Raw genomic sequence first — 26,176 nt, 5'->3', positions numbered from 1 at the left:
AAGTTGTGTATAAAAATAATAATTGCACTGGAATGGAGTCATACTTCTGCTTGTGCTGCGCGACCACCAACATGCACTTTTTTCTGGCAGTATGCACCGCTTTTTAAACGTAGAATCTGACCGCAGTGGCGGCCAATTGGTTGAGAATCCGCCTCGTATATGCGGGAGGTGCATGGTTCGATCCCCAGTGCCGCCGCATACCCACCGATGATACAATGGGTACAAGCTATCCCCTGGTCTGGTGCTCGACTTATTAAGGTGAAATGCTTGGGAAATGGGTCTTTGACCCCATTGAAAGTCAAATTTACCTTGTGCCATGGCGCTCTTTGGTCATAGATGCACTTGTGCCATAAAAATCCATAAACATCATCATAAACAGAATCTTTTGGCCATATTGCATGCCATGCCTTGTTAGATGCATTTTCTTGTTAGCCTCAGTGTACCGCGATCACCTCTGCACTGTGTTAACTCTAGTGCATTCCAAATGGAAGCTGCAACGAAAGGACTCTCTCTCTCTCAGTTAAGGTAAGGCACAACACGACACGGACACGAAAATGCTAAGACTGCACATGGTGATACATACACATAATTTGATAGAAATGAAAGAAAGGCAAGCAGCTGGAATTATTCTTGGCTGTACATTTTTAATGACTTCTGGTAACTATATGTTTGGTGTTGCTGAAGGCAAGTGCTCTTTATTAGTTATTTCACTAACCTGAGCAACCCAACATCTGCAGTGAACTTTGACTTGATCTCGTTACTGTCATATAAAGAATAAAGTGTGGTTTGTGGCTTTTGCCCCTGAAACTTTGAGGAATGTATTATAACTTGACAATAATGGGCACTACCAAAGGAAAATTTAATATTACCTGCAACTGGCACCATGGATATGTTTAGAGAAAGCATCATGGTATCTGTGCTGGCTGATGATATGTAGTGCTTCTAGGGGCAGTGAAGGATTTAATTATATTTAGGTTCAGTGGGTGCAGGCACAGTACATGTGGTATTAAAGAGATCATGAAATGGTGTACCCTGACGTCTGCAAAAACGCACGTGATTGGTATTGCATAATGCATCGCTGCACCGAAAAGTTTTTTGAGCTAGCTTTATTAACACCGAAGATACCTGCAATTCAAAATAGTGCTCCTCCTCGCCCCCTCAACTCATACATGCCTACATGCCAGAAAAAGAAACAATGGGTCCGAACTGCACTCCTTTGTGCCCCATCTATCCCCACCCACACACGTTTCCTGGGCATGCGCAATGAGAACGGCCGCCCAGACTGCCCACTGACAGCATCGGGGTAGGGGATGCACAGTGGTGTGTCTCCCACTAGTATTATACAAGTTTAAAAGGCAGCAGTTGATAACCATGGGCCACGGTCTGCGGCATCCTGCTGTGTTATTCCACTGACCAATCAAACCAGTAAACGGAATCTGCTTTTTGGTGTTTGACTGTTTAACAAGCCAGAGGCATCAAAATTTTTTAGCTTATAATTTCGTCTGGTGGTTAGCCTCTTGTTTAGGTAAACAAAGAGTTTTTTTTAACTACGGACTACTTTCTCATCGTGGCTGAATTCTGTGCTGAGGAGACTTCAAGTTGTATCTGACTATAATTGGTTGTGAGCTACTGCAAGCAGAGATTTTTAAAAATTATTTGATAATTATACGGTCCCAGCAGAGAGCCTTTAAATTTGACTTAAATATTTGCAAAGAACATCTCTACAGATTTGTTATATTAGAATATGACCATCAATATCATTTCAGGGACCCTTTAATGTAGTGTGCATTTTATAAGACCGTCTGGCCTGTTGAAGAATGTGTTGTCCAATCATGTGCCCAAAACTGATGAAAACTGTACAGAACTGCTGTTGCATCTCCATAGTATTTTTGACCGCCCTCTTGGCAGTTGGCGTGGCTTTGTTTTTAAGGCGAAAGCCTTTAATGTCTCATGCTCGCGACCCTGTCTGTCCAATGGTTACACTCTTCAACTCAATAAGAAAAAAAAAACTGTGCACGATGGGATTCGAACCACCATCCTTGCATTCTGCAGTCAAGCGTGGTAACGACTACGCTACTTCCTGCCAACACATATGTAGCTTCCCTTGTCTAGGACGCTGAGAGTGTTTGCGGAAAGGCGTCGAATCAGGCGGATGCCTCCCAAACGCCCTCCAGTGTCTCCAGCATTTAAGATTCACAAACAGTTGTGTACTTCACATCTTACCACACATCAGTGACACAAGCAGCAGCACCCTGCTAAATGCTTTCACCTCACCGCACTTTAGGTCAACAAAGTGCCCCCCTGAATTTTATAACTCGCCGCTGGTGTTAGCAGAAATGAATGGAATACATACTGCCAAGCATAATCTGCCATACAGAACCATCACTTTTTTTCAACAGAATCTGTTTTCTTGGACTATAGTTCTGTGCAATTCTGGCAGATGCTGCTGCCGTTCCAGTCAGCCCAGCTTAGTTTTTTGTGGCCAAGCTGACTGGCCTCGGAGGTGGCACAGTGGTTTGCCACTGCTAAAGAAAATACACACTGACGCCAGCAGAGGGAGGCTTAGTATGTTTCGTGAGGTCATCACATATTTGAACATTCTTCATACAGTGCGAAGAAAGCAAAGTGCCAGTGGGGGCTAATATTACCTCGCATAATACTTGTGCAATCCTTGAGCATACTGCGTGGGGTTTTCGTGGGTTGCCCACGAAAAAATGGCCTTAAATTTTTGAGAAATGAAATGTTTGACATGCAATTTGATACACCTATAGTTCTGTCTTATCAAAGATGCATGCAGTGGCTTGGTGCTGTTTTAAGAGTGGCTCTCAAAACTGGCCATTGAGTCCACCTTGGCAGCCTTAACTATTCGTTGGTGTGGGGAGCACTGCTTGTTGATCTTCCAACAGTACTGTAAAATACACCATGGGGTCTGAATTAAAAGGCTGCGGGTAGGGAGTGATGGGATCGTGGGAAATGTCTGTCGGGCTTTATTATCATGTATAGACAATGTGGGAGGGGGAAAAGTGCACAGGGGCTCTGCACGGCCATTCCTTGATATAAGGCCTTGCTGCAATATCCAACATCTTTGCGTGTGGTTATGGATGCACTGTCCTTTTGAAAGGAGTAGGTTAGCATGGTGTGCCTCATCGCCCACAACTGCGACTTTCGCAGGCATCTGAAACACTGCACTTAAGAGGACGACATTGGGGCCTGCTTGAAAATGCTCATGTTAGCTGCTGTTTGATTTTTTTAATATATATTTTAAGTTCTCATCATAAAAGAACCGAAGTACATTTGTTTCCTTGGGTTGCTTGAGCTTGCTAAGGTAGCTTGTGATGTTAAATTCTTTTTTTTTTCTTAAGATGAAGAAGATTAACTACCTTGTACCTGATAATGTGTACTGTGGGAACTGGCACCTCCAGCTGCTTGGCATTGCCTTCATTGATTGCAGTGGTCTTTCACAAATCCCTACACATGGTGCGCAACCATTAGGACATTCAGCTGCAGGTTTCTATCAGCAGTAATCTTGAATAAAAGTGCTCAATGGATGCAATACACGAGGGAAGAAAGAGTAGGATTTAAAAAGGACACTGACATACATGTTCAGGAATGTGGTATCCTAGCAAGTCCCAGTGATTGGCTAGCCACCAAGGTGACTAAGAAGCTAGGCTTTTGTTGTGTGTTTTATCTTTTGTCTGACTGGAAACTATCTTGCAACAGGTATATGAGAGATTACATAGATAGAGTTCAAACCAAGTCGTTGGCAGTTATGCTTAATGTCTCGTGTTGCATAAATTAAGAGCAAAATTTGGCAGTGCTAAATGTGACAGTGTGGTTGCACTTCATCGCAGTTCCTTGGTATGGGGCATTGCATGAGAGTGGGCATGACAGTTATGGTATGGTGGCCTCTCTAGCATTCTTAAGATGCATACGAGTCGATAGGGTGGATGGCGTCGAACAGTAAATCATTCCAGTCCATAATGGCTTGCTGAAAAGTGAGTAGAGATGAGCAGTGGTTTTTTCACTAGGAGCGTAGGTGGCCTTGTGGTGGGTTGTCTGACTGGAGAGGCGATGAGCTGGTGGTATGATTGATACTTCTAAAGACAAGTGATAAATCTTGTGAAGGAGGTGTTTTCAAGGTTAGGTAGTACTTCTAAACTTACGGTTGTGTACTGAACTACAGCGGAAGCGTGGTAGTTTAGGAGCCTTGGAGCTTCATGCAAGGTGGGAGCTTGAGGTGTAGAACACCTTTTTGCTTGCTTGTATTTTAATTGGGAAGAGGAATACTACATGTATAAGAATGGGCTGAAGATGAATCTCAACTTGACATTTTGAGTAGAGGTTGTGGCATGTCCATGGTAAAACAGTACTTCTAAAAGGCATGGAAACCGTTCAGCTAGTTGACTGTTTGTTGTGTACTGTTAAAATTGGCCCACGTGGATTTGCACTATAGGGAATCTGCACTGGCCAGGTGGTGCTGCAACTGCCCCGCTGTACTGCCAGAAGTTAGTTGACAGCCGCTTGACTCATGGCAAAATGGACCATAATCTGAAGTTTAAAGAGATGCATGTCTGACAGCATTTCTCGTTTTGTTGTATTTTATATGGCCTGGTCACGCAGATGCACGCTATATTTGGCTGTGGCAGAGTGCTGATGCTCGTATCTCCTGATGATCGAGTGGACAAGTGGAGTTATGAAAGTGTTGTCCATGCATTGCAAAGCTACTTCCTCTACTAGCTGAGCTGTGTGTTGTGCTGTGATCAATATGCGGGCTCCCAGTGTAGGCTACCTACATGACGGGGTAGGCAGCCTTGTCAGACTTCTTGTTAAAAGGAATAATAGAGGTAAGCCAGGACTCGCACAGGGTCCAGTTAGACGCATACAGTGGGTAAGGGCAACGATGATTCATATGGTACATAATGTGCACTACCAATGTACTGAGCTCTTGGCTTGATTCCCAGCCCTGTGATATGGTCATTTATCATGGGAATGCTTGAGGTGTCCTGTAAACCTAATCAAGCTGCCTTGTTCATAATGATATCATTGGCTAGGCAAGCAAAATTAGGTGTAAAGAAGTGAAGAGGGTGAGAAGAATGAGGCGATAGAGCTCTTCAAATTTGTTTACATTTTTAGAATATAGAATGTAAAGCAAAGGCAGCACTTTCATGCATAGTTTGCTGTAACAAAACAGAAAAACATGCATATGCACATGGCTTTGCTTTGTAAACTTGATAAAATTAGCCCTGTGCCATTTTGTTTCGCAGATTCCAGTGATGCACAAGCATTCAAAGGAAAGTGTGCACACGCACAGTAAAATTGCCCTATAAAAATGTGAATGGACAGTGCATCTTCATGGCACATCTAAATGGAGATTGATGAATAGCTGTATTCTAATCTGTGCAATTACCAGGATTTACTTTTCTGGCCTGCTTCAGTTAAATGAGTGCAGCAGGGTAGCACCGTGGTTTGACATTGCATCACCAGTCTGTAAGGGGGGGAGGGTTTTTGTTTTCTAACAGCTTGCCATATCTCAATGCAGCAGCAAGAACACTAAAGGTAGGCTCACTCACTGAGATTTGTGACAGGTCTTCTCATATTGCCCAACAAGGAACAGGCTGGCAGAGTGTCTTCATGCCTGTGGATGCTTACATTTGACTCCTGGGTACTTGTTGGAAACAGTCTTCATTGAATTTCACCTATACTGTCTTCTGAAGGTGATCCAAAATTCATTGACAGCCTTTTATGTGCTGCTGCATATTTGAACATTGCTTGCAACTCCTTGAAGGTGAGCTGAATGTCAGATTCTCTGTGCTATGTAAGCTGTCCTTCAGGACTGCTGACTGAATTAATGTTAATTTTTGTGCATGCACATCCAGCGTTACAAACCATCGAGACTGCAAATTTCGCCTCCTATTGATAATATAGCTGATTTTCTTGACATCTTTGCTTTTGTGACATGTCTAAAGGTATTCTACTGGGGCTTGGTGATGGGGGAGCCATTGAAATGAAGGTTACGCTACCACCAATGACAACTGAATGGTGGGCTTAACTACAGTAGACTTTTTTTTTGTAAGATGTTTTTGTTTTCAGTCTGTTATTAGCTGCATTGCTGGGTAGGTAAACATTGTCACCACACTTCTAGGGCTGAAATTATTTCACAGCTTCCTTTGTACTGATTGGAAGATTGATAGCTTATTAGATTCTCTTGCTTAGCCTTCAGTGGCTGTAAATTCAGATCAAACAGTTTTGGTTCAGATCAAATGCATCGCCAAGTTTCTGCATTGAATGAAGTTTGTAAGAATAAAAAATGCATTAGTTGTGGGGGGCCACAGTGCACGTGGAGATTCGCATTTAAGATTTTGAATCATACAGCAGAGCAGTGCGACTGCTTGTCTTTGGCAGCACCACCTTGATTCCAATGCCTGCTGGATCGGCCAGTTTCAGCAAATCAAGCATCTCCCATCAACCTTTCATCCGCTTTCCCAGTCACTAGCCTTTGTGCCTGCTCTGCATGTGTAGTGAGAGCGAGAGAGCATCCCATGGCTAGCGACATATTGTGGGAAATGGGTGAAGAAATGTTCCTTTAGCAACGCCAGGAGTAGAAAACTTCCTATATATACCGTTATCCAGCCAGTGCAGACATTGGCGCCAGTTCCTCTCATAGTGGCCAGAAGAAAGCCAACTGGACCATCATATCATTGTCATGGGAGCGGTATCCAGAAGAAAAAAACTGCACCCCCGTGCGGGATTCGAACCACTGTCGGTGGAAGCAGGCCAACTTTTTTCTCGGTGCTTTATGCAATTCAAACATCACTGCAGCCTCTCTCGCTGCCTGCATATGCAGAAATTATTTGTGTTTAAGCATAATTTCTCTTCACCAGGTGTGCTAATGTAGTTTAAACTTAACCTAACTGGAGTTTCCTACTCCTGGTAGTGCTTTATAGAAGATCACTTGGCAGTCATGCCAGCAGTAGTGCTATGATGTAAGCTGCCGCTTCACATAAGTAGCGCTGCATCATGATTAGTAAACAAACTAGGCGTTCTAAGGGGTACTGTTGCAAAGCGAGTGGTGTGGCTGGCACTGAATAGAGGAGGCGTTGTGGCTGAAAGTTTTGCAAAAGCCAGTAACACTGAAAGAACGGCTTCACATCTGTGACAGCGCCAACCTCACCTGTCGCCAGTCGTGTTGTAGGTTGGGTGACCGCTACCACTGGTTGCAAGAAACTCCAGGAGGTTTAGTGCAAGGTGAGACAATATTCATAAAACTACAGACTGGTAATGGGTCTTGCTATGCAGCAGAAATAGAAACAAAAGGTGCTGACGCATATAATGTGGCCATAATGGCTAAGCATATTCCAGGACCAACGGTGAATGTTGAGTAGACTAAGTGGCAGTGGGTGGGAAGGGGACGTTAATGATTCAAATTATTGTAAACTGGCTGCTACTTTTCCTCTTTGAAAAAAAAAAAAAAAATTTAGGATATTTCGTGTGTAGTGTCTTTGCCTTCAGGCACCAATATTTGGTGTTCTGTACAAAGTGTTGGTGGTGTCAAAATTGAAACAAGCTTCTGTCGAAAAACGACTTCCTTGCTCACCTTTCTTTATTCATCACCACAACACATAAGTTCGCATCAGTTTACCTTCCTTGATTATAAGCTTGTGTCCAGTAGTCAGTGTCGTCATAGCATGCATTAGTGCTTAGATATGCAACTTCTATCCTTGAAGGCAGGCTACTCAGGCCTCTGTGTCCTTGTAGTAGTGGCTTTTTCAAATGCCTCCACGAGGTCGTCATGGCATAAGTAGAGGTTGGATTTTTCAGTTTTAACTGTAAAGGGTTGGTATCCTTTGTATGTTTTGAGGCATTGCTCTGTGACCTCAGACACACTGATGCAGACTGAGAGGCTCCAGTTCCTCGCCTGGCAAAGTCTGTAGCATTGCATCATGCACTCAGATTGTCATCACCCGTTTAGGACTGTAGCTTGGTTTAGTAGGTTTTTACACTGCAAGTAGGCTTTCTACTGCATGTAAACACATTGACAATGTTTGTGACCAAGACAAACAAACCACTGTCAATGTGAAACCATGCATAAGTGGCATGAAAAAAAAAAATTTCTCATGTGGTAATGCGGATGATGAGCACCAATAGCTTTCTCATTGTGCTTTCGTGGTTTATACTTTTGGGATTTATAATTTATCTAGTCGATTCAGCATGGTTATGTTGGATGCACCACTACCGCAGGCAGATGAACTTCAGTAAAGTCCTGCTGTCTTTAATGGGTGTGTTCTACCCGGCAACCCCATACTTGAGGATATTGCAGTCTTGGAGCTTGGAGCTTGCGCGTCCACACATTGCACACCTCACATGTGCCGTGCATTGGTCTCTGCCCCTTGCTCCACGCTTGGACAGATGCAATGGCACTTTCTCTATTTGCGCCCCTTCCCTCTTGCGAGCCCTAGCTGCTCGTTAATGTTCTGCATCCTGGTAGCTCCTTGGCAGCATAGCAATTCGAGGACTGGTAGCAAAATGTTGGCGTCCCCCAGCAATGAAGTTTCCCAAGCTGAGTGGAATGCCCTAAGACATAGCCTAGCCACCGAAGGAAGCAGCTTTGAGGCAGTGACCCCAGAGTGATGTTCCGGCACCACCAGTCATTGCAAAGGTCAAAACACAAGCGTCCTTCCTTTGTGGAGGCTGCGTCTGTTCACTAAGAGTAGCAAGGGACGCTCAAGCTACAGAGTGTACATCTGCATTTGGGTCATTGGCAGTCACAAGGAAAAAAGACCCAGTAGCAATTTCACTCTGGGTGCACACCTAGTCTGTACTGTGAAGGATGCAGTGAAAAAGGCAGCCCATGATGCAGAGTAGAAGGCCGGCGATTGGTGCTAGTTGGCTGGTGCATCTTTCACTCTGGCCAGACGCAACGCTAGGCCAGTCCCGGCTACAGTGGCCGCGTTTTGATAAAGTGAAACAGAAAATTACACCCATGTGCTGTGAGATGTTGGTGCCACTACAGAGCTTCTTTCTTCCGTTTTCGAGCGATACCTAGATTACGGTAGCATTTCGAGCCTTCAGCGTGGCGGTGCTGTGACTGATCACGTGACCAAGTTCCACTCGGCCAGCTATAGCTATCGCATTACTCCAGGTTTAACCAAAGCTAAACCACCACCTGTTTTTGACTCCCTCCTTTTTCGCTTCCATCAGTGTGTGGTTGAGATGCACCCCAAACACATGATGATGATGGCACCGACTGTTGCGCAAAGGCGGGGAACCTTCATCTTAAGAGCTAGCACTGTCGAGTGTCATGTTCTAGCTTCTAAAAGGTTCAGCAGTAGTTATATTGCTGATGTCAGTACGTGGAGCATGTTATGCATGGCTCTTCCATAAACCCGGAGTGCAACAAGAGCATGACAAGGACTAAGCTTCCATATGTTTTTGTTGCACTGTGTTGTCACATAACTCTTACCTTTTTACTTTTTGTTGCACTGATAGGATTTTCTTGTGCAAGGAGAGCTTTGAACACAACCATCTCAAAACTGAAAATCATGCCCTGAAATGAACTGAAAAAAGTGTGCCAAATTTTGAAAACCGCCAAGTCCAACACCTAGGCACAAATTCGCAGAATTTTTCTGCGGTTCCCATAGTTGTGGTTTTCTGGTCCGTTTCTGCTGTTAAAAAAAAAATTGACATTTCTGCCTTTTTTTTGATGACATTACTTCATTTGCTTTTTCATTGTTCACTTGGAAAGGTTTCAGTGCCGTAATCATGTCCCTGCAAAGTTACCTTTACTTGCACATGTACAAGACATTCACCCAATCAGATCTTGTATAGCTTGTTGGCAGCCTTGTGCTGTATTATATGGCTTCTCAGTGTAAAACTGTGACCAAGGCAGCACAGTAAAATTTGTAAATGAAATATCACGGGTTGTTAGTTAAACACAGCCCCATCTTCCATTGTGCTGCTTGATGTGCCACTCAGTGGGGACAGTTCCAAAACCCTTTGTATAGGTAGAAGCGATATGAGAAGGAACATAGGAGCGCGTGGCCGCCGCACTGTGCGAACCGCTATCGCTGAGAGGTGGCAAAAATCTGCTAAGGCACATGCCCAGTAAGCATGGTTGGCTGTTCTTTCTGGGCATGCTCTGGTGCCCCCCCATTCTTGTCGGCTGTCGGCGGCAGCGCTTTGCGAAGCGCTGAGGACACACGCTCCCATGTTCCCTCTCATATTGCTTCTACCTGTACCTGCATGTGGCCATGCTTAGGAAATGCAGCATGTAATGAATTAAATGAGCACACTAGAGGTAGTGCAGTCACTTAGTTTTCAACTACAGTTGTTGAAAATATCGGAATGGGCCTACCTGACTGCGAAGAACATGTTGCCTGGTTGACTATTTTGATATTTACGGTATTCACTAGGGAACGTAGAAAACACTGCATTTGTTAGATATATAATTAACCTAAAGAAATCCATTCTTTTAAGGGGTAGCACGCACGCTTAGTATGCACAAAATTGTGCCTACAGTGCCTGAAGGCATAGCTGCTGTAGTCGGATACAAGTTAAGAAAGCAATGGCAGACACCCCTCAAAGGGGGCCATCCAGCCACTGGCATCGACCGATAGACCTCTCCCTTTTTTCAAATCGTGGGACATCAAGGGAGCACGTGGGCAAGGGGACACTTGGTTGGCAAAAGCGACCTTTCTGGTCTGATCTACTTGCTGTGCGGAGCATCCGAGAGCTGTCTGATGACATGCATTTTCTGCCAGACATTTATAACTATATTACATACGAACCAAGTATGCAGCCCCAGTACCGGGCCCATTAGCGATTGGCAGCTGGAAAATGATTTCAAGTCTCCAGCAAACGTGCACTTCTGAGATATTTTCGTGTACCTATAGACCTTTCCAATAAAGGCTCCTTGGGCGTCGCCACACAGCTCGCAGGGCTGTTGTGCGCACCCCGCACTAGCGCGGTGGGCGCGGCAGTGGAACCAGTTTGCAATAGCCTAAAGAGGGGCATTTCGATTATCTCTTCACCCGATGGAAAGGTCTATAGTTAGAACAAGCCTGGCGCTTATAGTCTGCAGGCACTTAAATCCTACAAACCACTTGAAGAAAAACATTAGCTGTGGTTCAACCTGGCTGAACCTATTAAGGTGAGCAAAAGCTCTGTTAAGGTAAGCACACGCCGCATGCTTTTATATAGCGAACGGTGCGTCACGCGATTTCGGGCAGTTGCAAGAGTGCCGTTGGCTGCGCATACGCAGCTGTGGCAAGACGCAGCGAGTCCAGTGATTCAATAGTTGTGAGGCAAGCGAGCGCCGTCGGCTCGAAGCACGCAGCAGTGGCGAGGCGTGGCGAGTCACGTGGCATGACGTTAGAGCCAAGCCTCCGCTCCTCCTGGTTTGAAGGTCAGATTTCATAGCCACATGACCTTCAGCTTCGTACGGGAGGAGTAGAGCTTCGCTCTAAAATAGGACCTCGCAGTGGAAGGGATGTTGAAAAAGGGCTATTGCACATCTTGGCACAGGTTACTGTATTCTAAATGCCTTTCACAAAAGCGACTGTAGAGCCCTACGAAGTGCACATGGGCACTCGTGAGTGAAGACAGCAGTGTACGCATGAGCGCCGTGTTTGGCTGGGTGATTTTTCTCAGGCGCAGACATTTCTAGTGTGTCTCGTTTAAATTAGTTCTTCCTGACAAACATATATAATTCCTAGAACAGGCACCAACCAGGATAAGTGCAGTGTGGAACAACCAGTGCGATGCGCATCGGTAGAGCTAGCTGTACTCAAAATAGCTGGGTAATTAAGTGTGCTTTGTGCAACATTGCAGAACATTCATGCAGAGCGCAATAATATATAAAAGGTCACTTAAATGACGCAAGCAAAACAGCTTTTCGACTCGGACATGACAGCACTCGATCGTTCACAGTACATTACGATTCGTGGTTGAAATGTGACTGAGATTGAATGGGCAAGGTGCTGGCATGCCTTTGCGAGCCATCTCTTGACCGAAACTAGCTTCTTGAACAGGTACTGCCGCATTGGAATAAACTACAAGTGTCTGTCTAGAAGTACTTCCAGCCATCAGGAGTACTTCCAGCCATCACATGCCACCTGGGCCGTTACGCACTTGATTGGTCATTTATTTCAGTATAATTAATTTTGGAGGATAATAAAGCAAGCTAAGTGCTTGCTTGTTCACCCAGAAATACATGGGTGCGCAAGTAACTGAGTAAATCTGCCTGCAATCAAGTGCATGCCGTTGATCCTGACAGCCCTTGATGTCTGTCACTTAGCTCTTTGCACAGCTCTAAAACCCATTTTTCACTTGTTTTCGCTATCCAAAAAGCGGAAGGAATATATGAGGCTGGTCCTCTTCAATCAATCAGCACATTCCATCGTGCAACAGCTCGACGGCATTGAGAAAAACAAAGCAAATTGTCACTACGTGAGACCAAATCCATTGCACCATGCCGCCAACAGTGGAATGTTTTGGGAACCACATCATGATATGCCCTTTACCCCTTTTTCGAAACATCATCCATAACATAGGCCAGGAAAGGACTGTTGTCATGGCAGTGTTTAATCCCATATCATGGAGGCGCTGGCCAGTCTCCTGCAATTTTACTTTAGGGTCGATTAACCGCGACGTCATGAGAACTGGTTGATGCCATTGGTGGAGAGCCTTCTTTGAGGGGCATTCGCCACTGCCTTGTTGACTTGTATGCGACTATAGTTCGTAACATTATTTTAGTTGACTGGTGTAGGCCCAAAGTTGATTCAGTAGCTTTTCTGATCCTTCATGATGTTCCGTGTAATATGAGCTGATAGTCACACTTGGTATTCAGGATATTGACTGATGAAGCTATGTTGATGGTTGGCAGTTGCAAACAGTCAAGTCAGCTTCATGTCAGTCCAATTAACTAGCTTTTAAAGTGTTGGAGCCGTGCTGACAGTACTGAGATGTTTTAGAGCATCCACCAAAACCACAGAGGCAAAGTTGCCAAAAATATACGTTCTGTGTTTTTGCTTTTGAGTGCACAAAATGCTCAGCAGCATAAGATCTGCTGATGGCTTGTGCAGTTGAGTGAACTTTTATGCCATCGGAAAAGTGATGCTCAAAGCAGTCTTGCTGTTGTCGTTTCGGACTTCTCGTTTTTCTTTTCATCACACTTGGGTTAAAATGGTGAAAATGCTGGAGGAGTTTTATGTTAATTGTATTCAGCTTTCTGATTGCAACTTTTCGTGTTGAGTAATTAATGTGAACTAATCAAATAATTTGCATGAAATAAAAGGACTTCTGGCTCCAGGCAACCTGGCTTAGTTCCATTCTAACTACACAGCAGTTTTTTTTTTAAACTTCAGTCGAATATTTAAGAGCAGCTGTGCACCCTTTCTTTGTCCCATCTTTTTTTTCTTGAAAATGGTAATTTACTGTGAGCAGTTCCAATGTTGTTATTAAGGGCAGTTGGAAGGTAATGGCTGTATACTTCACCCATTAATATATGCCTTGGCTAGTTGAACTTATGTACCAACGCTTGTCATTGTTGGTACATATGTACTGACAGTGGCATCGGAATGCTTGTACGGTTTTTGCTAGCTCAGAATGGCTTGAATAACTTGTGCTATAGGAAACCTGTGCTGGAGCTTCCCCACCTACCACTAGTGCCACCTATCAGCCATCGCCGCACTTCTTGGTAGGACGAAGGCGGCTACTGCGGCTAGAGGTACGGAAGGGCGGCCCGAAAAAAACCCCGAAACCATCGGCATACCACGGCGTTTGCAAGTGCTACACTGAAGAGGGTTACGACAACAGTGTTTTCTACTTGTTTCCGTCGTGGCCGTACGAATAAGACGCTTGTACGAGTATGGCAAATCCGCATGCACCTTATTTGTTGGTTGCTTTGTCGTACAAGGTTTGATTTGCTTAACGCAAGGCGGCTTCGCTACTCGTGGCGCATGTATATAACAACCTGTTTACTCACTGCGCAGTCCTGACGGCAAATCACGTCTGCCAGCCAGCAGTTGACACCCAAAAAAGCAAGTATTTTGCCAGGGGTTTTAAGCCACGTATGTGTACCACCCTGCATTGTTGACAATTTCCCTCGAAGCATATACAACCGCGAGGCTCCTACAATGAATCCTTAAAGATGGTTGAGGAGCATAAACTCTAAGAACAATTCACAGGGCAGGAGTTGCTCCATATTTCCATATTGCTTCAATAGCATTAGGAGCGATTTTGTTCTTCAGTAGCTTCAATGTTAGTACTTGCTTGCTTGCGTGCACAGCACGAAAACTTTCATGCAATATTTGTTTTAGGATGCATGCTAGTTTCCAGTGATTACATAGCTTTATTCGTTTTACATCGAGCATAGAAACATTTTTTCTGCATTTAAATGTGCTGCTGTAGGCTGTGCTTCACGAAGACATTCCGCTTTGTTCAATGCACTGATTTTTGACCATAGCAGGTGTACTAAAGCAGCAGGGGAGGCATGTTGATTCAATCGCAGACTTCGCACAGCTAATGCCATCAGGCCGTAAATTTGGCATGGCGTTGCAAGCGATGCAGAGCAACTTGATTTTCTTAATTTCTCCGAACCGCTTTTGTTGCATGATACTGAAAAACAATTTCCAATGCTGAGTAATTTTTTACACCTAAAAATAGCACGTACTCAGGCGGACTAGTCTGCCCCAGGTGGTCACTGTGTTCTCCTCATGCCTTCGTTTTTTTAGGGTGGCTTACCACCGTCGTAAATTATGGCATCAGTGTTTTAGCAGTGCCATGATTGCAGTGCCCTCAAAACAAGCTTTGGAGATGCATGATATATATGATGCACCTGCGGAAGTCACACTTGCTGTTGATTCGGAAGCGTAAAGAGTGGGAACCTCCATGACACCCACGTAAAGATGGCCATACACGATCATAAGCTATATTGTAGTACGCATGTATTAAGGATAGCACTTGCTTCATGCCCAGCTATGTTTACATTGATTCACTCCCACACACAGCTGCATGTCTTATAAATTGCGACGCGCGAAGTGCAACTAAAGTGGACAGATTTTGGCCGTGTTAAGATAATGGCGCATTTTTTCGAAAGCACACAGAACTAAATGTCAAATAGGTTTACTATGTGTACGACGGGTAGAGCGCGGAAGCACATATGGATTCCAAAGACTTGAAGCGCACTAAGAGACGAGAATGAAGAAAGAAGACATGACACACACGAGCTCTTGTGTGTGTCACATCTTTCTTCGGCCTCGTCTGTTTGTGCACTTCAAGTTCTTGGAATATTTCACCAACATGCCCAAACAACCACTTTGCCACACTTGGATGTTAACAACGTGCATTGGCACGAAGCTTGTTTTGCTTGAGAGTGTTTCTTGAGCGGCGTGCAAATAATTTGCTGTGCAAATGCTTCCGCTGTTCACTGGAAAACTGGAGCGCAAAAGAAATACTAAACAGGAGTTTTACATCGCAACCCCTAGCGCAGCATCAACAGTGGCATGCTTTCCGCAAAGCAGTTACAGCAGGGCCAGTATCGACGTTGTCAAGAAGCTGCGGCGATCAAGTCGTGTCGCTAAACTAATCTCGAAAAGCTCTTGCTCTTCAGAGCAGTAAAGCTCAGACAGAAGTCTGCGAACGAAACAGAAAGCCGTGGAGCAAATTACCAAGCCAGCCAAGCTCCAGTGGCTCGTCTGCTCCGTCCTACTATGTGATTGCCCATTTTGAAACCAGGTGGCGCTGGGTGCAAGATTTAGGCATTTCTGGATATTAGGGGAGCCTATGACAACGTTACTCAGGAGCATTTGTGGGACATATTGGGCACATTGGATGTGGAAAATGGAGTAATTAATCTTTTAAAAGATATATATAGAGGTAACAGAGTGCTCATAAAATGGGAAAAAAATGTATCAGGGCCTGTAGAGATACAGCGGGGGCTTAGACAAGGATGTCCTCTGTCCCCTTTGTTGTTCATGTTGTACCTGCAAGGTTTGGAGGCCAAGCTAGAGGGGAGCGGACTAGGTTTCAACCTATCTTTTTTCAAGCAAGGGGAATTGATTAAACAGACATTACCGGGACTAATATATGCGGACGATATAGTGATAATGGCTGACAACAAGGAAGACCTGCAGAAGTTGTTAGACATATGCAGTACAGAGGGAGATAGATTAGGCTTCAAGTATAGTAAGGAAAAATCTGCAGTCATGACATTTAATGAAGAGGGCGGCGAGCATAGAATACAGGAGTTCGTGCTAAAGGTAGTGAATGAGTACAAGTATCTTGGGGTGTGGATAAATAACAGTGTTGAGTATCTGACAGAGCATGAAAAATATGTAATGAATAAAGCTAGTAGGAATGCAGCTGTCATGAAAAATAGGGCACTGTGGAATTACAATAGGTATGAGGTGGTAAGAGGGATCTGGAAAGGGGTGATGGTCCCTAGCCTGACCTTCGGGAATGCGGTCCTGTGTATGAGGCCAGATGTTCAAGCAAGGCTGGAAATTAGGCAACGGGGAGTAGGGAGGTTAGCTTTGGGAGCACATGGCAATACACCAAATCAGGGGGTACAGGGTGATATGGGATGGGCGTCTTTCGAGAGCAGAGAGGCTAGCAGTAAGATAGCATTTGAGGAACGATTGAGAAGGATGGAGGAAAAGCGGTGGGCTAGGAAAGTTTTCAGATACCTGTATATAAAGAATGTTGACATGAAATGGAGAAAGCGAACTAGAAAATTGACAAGCAAATATCTGGACAGCAGTAAGGGGGCAAATCAGCAATTATCGGTTAAGAAAAAGGTTAAAGGAACAGAGAGAGCTTTGTGGAAAACAGGGATGCTGACGAAATCGGCACTAGAAACATACCGGACCTTTAAACAGGAAATTGTCAAAGAAAATATCTATGATAATTGTAGGGGAAGTTCTTTGTTGTTTGAGGCCAGGACTGGAGTTTTGCGGACTAAGAAGTATAGAGTCAGGTACCAGGAGATAGACACTTTGTGCATTGCGTGCGGAGAGGAGGAGGAAACGGCTGAACACTTGATACTTTTCTGTAAAGGGCTTCACCCTACAGTGGAAGGCAGCGGGGCTGACTTACCCAAGGCATTGGGGTTTAGGGATAGTGAAGGGAAAGTGGATTTTAAGAGTTTAGAAGTAACCAAGCGAAGGTTATCTGATTGGTGGCTAAAAGCAAGACAGGAGTAAAATTTCACAAGACATGGCTAGGTGGCTTGAGCCACCGCCCGATGTAAAGGGTTCAGCCGTATCCATCCATCCATCCATCCAGGCATGCCCTCTGGCCAGTGTGGGTTCCATATGTGTCACTTCAGCTAAGAAATTGTAGCATGTGACTACGGTCCTTTGCTCAGCACTACTGGCCAGTGTTCTGAATGTCATTTGGATTTGTGATGTAGAAAACATCTAGTACACAAAATGCTTTAAGAGCATAGCTACATTTGCAACACTGTAAATTTAGAAGCAAGTATCACCAATATGAATGGAGGCTAAAATGGTTCAATGGAAAAAAAAATGGGGAGGGGAAATTTAGGAGCAGATCACCAATATGAATCGAGGCTAAAAGGTTTCAGTGGAAAAAAAATGGGGAGGGGAAATTTAGGAGCATATCACAGATATGAATGGAGGCTAAATGGTTTCAGTGGGAAGAAAAGTAGGGAGGAGGAGGTCGAGGGTGGCATGGAGACATGGAGTAGACTGGTGGTCTAGAAAGTACGCTGACCTAAACAGTGCCCTCGTGCTTTTCCTTATTGTAATTTCTTTGTTGTAAAGGTACCACTGGTTATCTTACTTCTTAATGGTGCACTCATGTCTGCATTCCTTTAGAGCTGGTTTTCATGTCTAGTATCTCTTGAGGTAGGCTGCCATTGGCATTACAGTGAATTAAAACTATGAAGCAGCAATTATACCTCAGTTTTTTCATGTCTCGATACTCATGGCACACTTTGACATCGCAGTCGCAGTTCGGCTGTTGAAACCAAAACAGCACTAGAAAGAAATTCGGTTATAAATTATTTAGTGGTTATGGGAGAATGGCAAGTCGTAATCCATGTGTAATAATGCCTTAAGCAACATTACAAAGAAAAACGCACCCAAAAGTTCGGTGTCTATACTCCTTTGTTATTAACCCCAATTTGTGAGGAAACAAGAAAAATTGAAGGATATTTAATGGACATGCCACTGTGTAAACTAAATGATGCACGTTGATGTGCAGACACTTTGGCAGTATGGATTAGGTACGTTAGAGGGGGAATGGGGGCAAAAATTTTGTTAATAAAAAAAAACCTGGATTTTGGTCATACACGTGGTTCATATACTACTAAGGATCCTGCCTTCCAAGTTTGGTTATGATCTCTGCAGCAGAAATGAAGAAAATGAAATGTTTTCCTGGCAGCACTCAGAAATGTTTCCAATGCGAAGCGCAGTGGCAGGCAGGTATATTGGAGCTTTTTTTTTTTGCTTTTTGTGTAGCCTTTTTTTCGCTGAGACCATGTTTAAATGTAGAGAATAGCAGATGACTTGTCCTTTGCCAGGGACTGCTATATTTCAGGCCATGTTTTATGCCTTTTCATTTTATCACTGTTATGTGTAAAGTTGCTAAGTAAGATATCTAGGTTTAAAAAATTCGCTGCTGAACATATGTAAAAAGAGCAGTGAAAAGTTGAAAAAATACTTCCCATTAACACTTTCGTATCATTTAAGGCGGAGCTTAAATGTCCCCTCCAGTTTTATTCATCAGTAATGCTTTCTAAACAAGGAACAAGAGGTTTTCAATTTTAGTACTGGAATTCCACAGGGGTGATTTTTTGAAGTAATATTTCATCAAGAGTGCTGCTGTGGGTTGAACAGGTATGAGAGCATATAGGTCAGTGGGGTGAAAATGCTATTTGTCTTTTCAATTGTAGGTGTTGTAGTTTGTGCACTATCAACTGGTAGGCTGTCCTTTAATTATTGCATGCTTGGAAAACTGGTGTGTGACAAAACAAAAAATTGATTTTTGTCATGTCTGGCACGCCACCAGGTGGAACTCTTTCTCACTTTCGTGAATGAATTGTGTAGTAAATGTTTTCTGAAGCAGAATGGGGCTGCTTTACTTTTTGTTCCGCCTCGTGCATTGTAGGCATCCGCTGATTTGTAGTATTTTGTTGCTCGCAGAGCCTAAACCTATGATAAGTGGCACGCATCTTTGCCTTCACTGAATTTCTGTCTTTTAGTTTCATTAGTTCAGTAGCAGCATTGATCTTGTTGCCTTTTTGGCAGTAATCAACGGTCAGAATTTCCTTAGAGTCTTAGATAAAGATAGAGGCTGTGACCTTTCCTGCAAATGTTTGCTATTGGAAGCTGGGATGCTTTGCTTCGCTTCTCTGTCAGTATGGTGCACCCTTCTTTCGTCTTGGTGGCCAACCAACCTATGATAGATGTGAGCAAGAGCAATCACTGGCCTTTGTTGCTTTTGTTCTGCTATCAGGTTTTCATCATCCATGTTCTGAAAACTTTCATGTGCGAACGCGGCGGTCTCATTTCGATGGAGGCAAAACAAACGCAAAAGACGCCTGTGTGCTATGGGATGTCAGTGCACCTCTTTCTTCCTTTCTTCTTTCACTCCCTCCTTTATCCCTTTTCTTATGGCGCAGTTTGGGTGTCCACCAAGATATGTGAGGTAGTTACTGCATCATTTCCTTTCCTCAAAAACCAATTTTCAATTTTTTCAAAAAGGGTGGCCAGCCACACCCCCAGATTTATATGGGATTACCATTTGTTTTGGTATTGCAAGGCAGATCCTGTATGATATGGTTGAGCCACATCCCCACATTTTTTTGGGATTACCATTTGTTTTGGTATTTCAAGGCAGATCCTCCATGATACGGTTGAGGACATGGGCCACACTGTTTTCCACTGTTGTACTTTTCAAGCGGCCAGAATGGTGCTCATGTGTGATGGACTGCCATCCTCTTCAGCAGAGCCACTCACCACTTCATTGTTGTTTTATGTGGAGCATAGACTTGTAGCATTCCTTACCAGTCTGTGTACACCTCACTCGTCATTAACCCATTCAAAAATGGGTAACTTACCGAGGAGTGTGTAAAAGAATTTCCTCTCTGTAGAAAAATAAAATTGCTGTTCCCTCTTCATAGCTTCTTCACATTTAGGTTCAAATCTTTTCATCAAACACTTGTGTGTGTGATAGTTTGCACGGGTTTGTGACACTGAAATGCATATTCGGTGCTTTCTTTGAAATCATTTTTCCTGAATTTTTCTTTTGGCCAGAACAGAAGCAGTGCACTACTGTTGAAAGCACTAGCTCTGTGGTGCCATTAAAGTTTCTTAGGACTGTGAAAAGAAGTGTGAAGAAGAGGGAGCCATGCTTAAACATGACGAATTGGATGGACAGGTATCTCCAGTCTGCTATGAAAACAAATCTTGGAAGGTGTAGCATGCTAGTGGAAGGACCTTACCACTCATTCATGCACCTGCATTTTTTGGATCAGAGTGTTCGGTCTATAATTCTTCGGTCTATAATTTATCCATTTTTGCACTGTGTGATGGGCTGACAAACGTGAAAAAGGTAGACTGGACACAGGGACAAGGTGCAGACTTGCAACTGTAGAAAAAAAAATACATATACAGGTGTTCCACAAGTTTTTTTTTTGTCACTTGCCTCATGATATCTGGAGCCCAGCTGTGCAGCTTTGATTATTTTTTTTTCCGATAGGGTCAGCAAAGCTGTGCGGATGCATGAATAAAAGCAGCTTCTTTTGACTGCTACTTCAGGCAGCCAAAATAGATGTTACAGTTCACATAACCAATGCTCATCTCAGGTTCAATTTGTGAGTACATTTAGCAATGAACTTGAGTTCAGAACAGGCGCGTCTCATGGACTAAATCTGTGTCACTGAAGTTTATACTTCTGGACATGAATAACTTTGTAGGCCATCAAGAGTATTCACTTTTCAAGATGCTGGCCTTTGTCTGGGAAATCGGCAGCCTGTCACAGTTTGCTTTCCAGAGCTTGGAGGGATTTTCTAAACCGAAATCTTTCTTTGTAATGTAAAGCCTCTGTTTACAGCAACATTTTGGATACATTGAACAAAGCCGTTAGATGACGCTCCACGTCACGCTCGCGGTATTACAGGACGTGCTACGTCCGCCGCTATGGTCGAGGGTGGCGCTGGTGAACACTCTCAAGGTTCGCGTACACCAAATAAAACATAAATACCCACGAGAGCAGCAGATTGGACAGCCGTCGCCGTAGCTCAGTTGGTAAGAGCACCGGACGCGATATTCGGAGGTCGTGGGTTCGGATCCCACCGGCGGCATGGTTGTTTTTTCTGCTGCTTTACAAGTAATTTTCTTTAAGCAATTTATTAATCTAAGTAGTATTATCTCACTGATAAGCACAACATATTAAAAAAAAATAACGTTCCCCTATGCACCTTGGTTTCGGTGACTGTTCGCTCCCTTCATAAGTTTGTCAAACGGGCCCCTCATTTACTTTACCTTGTCTGCTATATATATATATATATGTTTTTTTTTTTGAGCTGCTCACTTCACCTGACTCGTGGCCTGGTCGGATTACATTCTTCTTGTCTTGGCATCAATTCTGACTCCCTAAAAAACAACCGTTATTATATCTCGACATTAGATGACTTGCCCACATCCATTTCTTTTTAATTTTAACGGAAGTTATCTCACATGGCTGCTTGGACCAGGCTGCTTTCTTTGTCATAGTGTTACACCAGTTATTTTCCCATCCATCGCTCTCTGCACTGTTTGTGCATATGGCTTCTATGCTGTCGGTGTCTGTGTAGAAAAAATAAATGGCAGCATCTTGATGGTATTTTGATGCACAAGTAGCATAAGGGGATTCTCGCTCAGCTTCTGCCCTCACCATTCATGCTAGTTCCACGTGGCACTTGTGCTATTACAGGATGTTCTATGTTTTTCGCTATGGTCAAGAGTGGTGCTGGTGAACACTCAAGGTTAGGTTACATGCAGCACGAATACACTCGAAAGTAGGTTGGACAGCCGCTGCCACAGTTGGCACAGCACTGTACATGACGTACGGCGGTCGTAGGTTCAGATCCCATTGGTGCCATGTGGTTGTTTTTTCTTCTACTTTTTTATCAATTTTATTTCATGTAAAACATGATTGCACTCCTAATTTCTCCATTTATCAACACCACAAATTAAACTGAATGGCAGTCGCATGTATTACACGACGGAAATGTGTGAGCGGTCCCCTTTACGGATTGCGCTCATTGACCACACACCGATTTATTTTAGCTTTTGTTTGTGCTGACTTCATTCTCGTAATCTTCTTTTACCGCCGTGACATCGGTCATTCTCTACAATCATAGATTGCTGAGTGTCCTCATACCACTATTGGCGCAGTGGTGCAGCAGTTAAGCAATGCACCATTGCCGTGTGATGGCAGCTGCTGCCATCGGTGGGGCTTGTGCGACCCAGGTTGCTCTTTCTGGGCAACCTCTTGCGACCAATCTATAATTTAACTGCCACCTTCCACGGTGGGCTGTTTGCTCACAATCCGGTGGCCAGCGCTTCACTCTCTTACTAATCCGCGACTTTCTCCACTACGTGTCCCCTTTAATGCTCATGCATTAAAAGAAAAACATTCCCCCATGCTTCCCTTGCTTTCGGTGATTGTTGGGTTCCTCCAAATGTACATCATAACGAGCCCCTCATGTCCTGCCCTTGTCTGCTCTACATCGAAAATAGTATTACAGTAGTACCCTGATTATAGGGACCGTGCAAAACCATTGTACAGGGCTATCAGTTATATTTCTTTTTCCCCTTGCGTTATAAAAAAGTGCCTTGTTTGCATTCTGCGAGAATTCTTAGGGGCCGCTTTAGACGGATGATATGGACGACGCGCCAGAAATATGGCCGCTCTGACTCTTCAAAGACTTTCAACGACGCGCGATACGACCTTGCCATTGATTGCGGCAGCACTGTCTGTATTAATTCGCATCATGAAGGAAAAAAATAAAGATGAATTACGGTGCTCGCCCGCGGCGCTCTTGCTGCAGTGATGTGCGGCCCGCCGGGTGGTAGCGCGCCGCCCGCTCGGTGTGGCTAGACCTAACGTGCTCCGCACTGAAGCCACAGCGTAGCTAGCTATCGCTGATCATAGAAACGTTAATTTTACCGCCTGCACAAAACTTAAAGGATTACATTTAAGTCTGCTTAAGAGAGGAAATGCGAAAGCCTGTCTTTTTCGTGTTTTTCTCCCTGCATTTTTATTTATTTTTAATTTTTGATTTAATTTTTCTTGATTTAAAATTCCCGCGACGCCAGTACGTGTTGAATGACGTCATCGGGTGACGTCCAAGTGTTATGTTGACGTTCGTGGCTGTTGTGACGTCTAAGTGTAATTTTGATGTTTTATTACAACTCGTCTGCCAGATTTTTTCCACAGCAAGATCTCATCACGCACTAGCTAACACAATCAAATTTGCACATTTATCTTCACAGAATGGTGTAATCGTGCGGACAAGTTTTGCAGACACGAAACACGGGACATAGCCTAGTAATGCTTTCGCATTAAAACTTCATGCTAGTATGAATGTACGATTGATTTCCATAACGTCGTTGGCAAAGCCGTCATGACAGGTCGTTGTGCGCAGGATCTCAGCGTTGTGCGCACTTTGGGACACCTTGGGCTGACGTGGCATCTGCCAGTAAAGTGTTCCGCCAGCCCGTGACATTCTGCGCTGTGCCCGCCGGTCATCGTACGAATCGTCGTGTGCGTAATTTTCAGCCGTATAATCTCTGCTTTTGACGCATCATCCCTGTCGGTGGTTCGCCGGGCCAGTTCGTCATAAAATGCGGTTGTCGCGTGAACGACCGGCGCGTGATTGGGGTTTCACTGTGCGTGCACCAATTCTATGTATACTCACGGCACTTGATTCCAGAAATGCAGTCATACCGTTGCTGACAGATATACACAGTGTCACAGCAGGCGTAACACAAGGATATAAAATAAAATTCTGCTGGGTCCCAGGTAACATCGGAATTAAGGGCAATGAAAAAGCGGACGTGCCGCACTAGCTGACAACAGCAACATCAAGAAAGCAAATGCGCCTTGTGTTATATGAGGTTAGTGGACTCTAAACTGAGATAATTTGAGTCTACTACACTTGGTTAAGCCTTTTCTTGGAAGAATGGGGTCCTGCACACGCCAAGAAAATTTCATAGGGATTTTACGCAGTCTCTGCATTGGACACGGGAGCCTTACACATGGCTTTATTCACGCAAAACAAGAAACGTACATATGAAATGTGTGGAGAAGCCAATTTAAACCACATTTTATTGTCATGCACAAAGTTTAAGGGGGCTCTAATAAAGTTGCGGTATTCCTGGGATGTTAAAGGGACCCAGAAAGGGGGTCCCAATAAAGGTGCGATAGTTCTGGGATATTAAAAGACGGTTCATAATTATCCCCCAGTAAGAATTATTTTAATGCATTTTGTGGGAGCTTAGTTATATGCAGACAAAATTTGAATTATTTACACAGATTCCCTCAGTATACTTACAGCTGTGCTCTCTAGAAATGCAGTCGCTCCGATTCTTGGTGACATCATACACAAGATAGTAACAGCGACAGCTCGGGGACAAAACATTAAGTTCTGCTGGGTTCGCAGTCATGTCGGAATAAGAGGCAACGAGAGGGCAGATTTCTGTGCTGCTTAAGCTCATGGCAAGGAAATAAAAAAATTAAATATACCTTTTAAGGATTGCATAAACTTTGTACAGCATAAATTAAGAGAAAAATGGCAGTCGGCATGGAATGGCGAAGTGAATAATAAACTACACTTGGTAAAACCGGTTTTAGGTGAATTTAAATCGTGTTCAGCAGGAACGTTTTAAGGAAGTGATTTTATCATATCCTTTTAAACGAACACTGACCAAAATCATAAAGGAAAAAAAATAACCGTAAGAGAATTGACGTTTCGGCACCACTACGGGTGCCTTGTTCACAATGGGATGAAAAACGAGATGGGCTGCTGCTTATGTAGGGAAAACGTTGCATATCGTGCGGATGTATATCTCGGGTAGATTGCCCTGTGTCCTGTTAATCGCTTGGCTTGTCATTTGTACGTGAAGGGATTCCTTGAGCAGACGAGTAGATAATGATTTTTCTTTCTCAAGTATGCGCGTGGAATCCCAGTCAATCAAGTGGCCCGTGTTTTGCTGGTGTTCGGCGAGAGCGTTAGAAGTTACTTTTTTGTTCTTGACGTCACGCTGGTGTTCTTTGAATCGTCTCCTGAAGTCCCCTGTTACGCCTATATAGGCTGCACCGCATTCTTTGCAAGAAATTTTGTAAACTACCCCAGGGTAGCTGGTCATTTCAAGCGGGTCCTTTGCTCGTACCAAATGGTTTCTGAGCTTGCTGGATGGGACATGGGCAACATGGATGTCGTAGTCAGCCAGTATCCGGCATGACGTCTCGCTGACACCAGGGGCATATGGGATGGCTGCACATTTTTTCTTATTGGCTGCTTTTGCTTCGGCTTGAGGGGCCGCAGCGTGTCGTTCTTGTGATTGTAGCACTTGACGCGGGTATCCATTCTTTGAAAGCTCCTTTCTTATGCGGCGGACTTCACGAGTGCTTTTGCATGGGCTTGAACAAAGCTTGAAGGCACGATTGTAAAGCGCCGCGGCAACGGAGCGTTTCTGCCCTATTGGGTGCGCAGAATGAAAATTCAGGTACTTCCCTGTGTGGGTAGGCTTCCTGTACACGCTCGTCGTGATGCCGTTTGCTGTTCGTTCGATGAGGACGTCGAGGAAAGGGAGGCGCCCATTGCTCTCTTCTTCCATCGTGAACTGAACGCTCTCTTGAAATGAGTTCAGGTGCCGTAGAAATTTTTCCGCATCCTGTCGTCGGATGATGCAGAAACAGTCGTCGACGTACCGCAGGAAAAACCTAGGCGGCGGGTCGAACGATGCAAGCGCACGACTCTATCGTTTCTAGGGCCAGGTTGGAGCAGACTACGGAAATGGAGGCCCCCATTGCTGTGCCGAAGATCTGCTTGTACATCGTCTTGTTGAACACAAAGTATGTGTTTGACAAGCAGAATTTTAGGAGCTGGCACAAGTCGTCTGTCTCTACGGGTGTACGTTCTGGCAGAGACAAGTCGTTCTTCAGG

General features: G+C 44.2%; 1 protein-coding gene across 4 annotated transcripts in view; it reads left to right on the top strand.

The window, feature by feature from the left end:
* The window catches only part of LOC144113344 (epithelial splicing regulatory protein 2-like), a 47,804-nt gene that overhangs the window by 12,676 nt on the left and 8,952 nt on the right, over positions 1–26,176 (top strand). The window contains exon 3 of one of the 4 annotated variants that reach the window (XR_013310728.1): positions 13,989–14,013. The exons of 2 other annotated variants lie outside the window; for them this stretch is intronic. The gene's annotated coding sequence lies outside the window, so the exon portion shown is untranslated. Of the gene's footprint in view, positions 1–13,988; positions 14,014–23,653; positions 23,773–26,176 lie in introns of those variants that run through there. One more of the 4 variants, XM_077646366.1, reaches the window with a different exon arrangement.

This window comes from Amblyomma americanum, chromosome 1, assembly GCF_052857255.1.
Source record: "Amblyomma americanum isolate KBUSLIRL-KWMA chromosome 1, ASM5285725v1, whole genome shotgun sequence".
NCBI classification, from domain to species: Eukaryota; Metazoa; Arthropoda; class Arachnida; order Ixodida; family Ixodidae; genus Amblyomma; species Amblyomma americanum.
The sequence above is the reverse complement of the archived record's forward strand: the minus strand, read 5'-3'. Positions and strand labels throughout refer to the sequence as shown.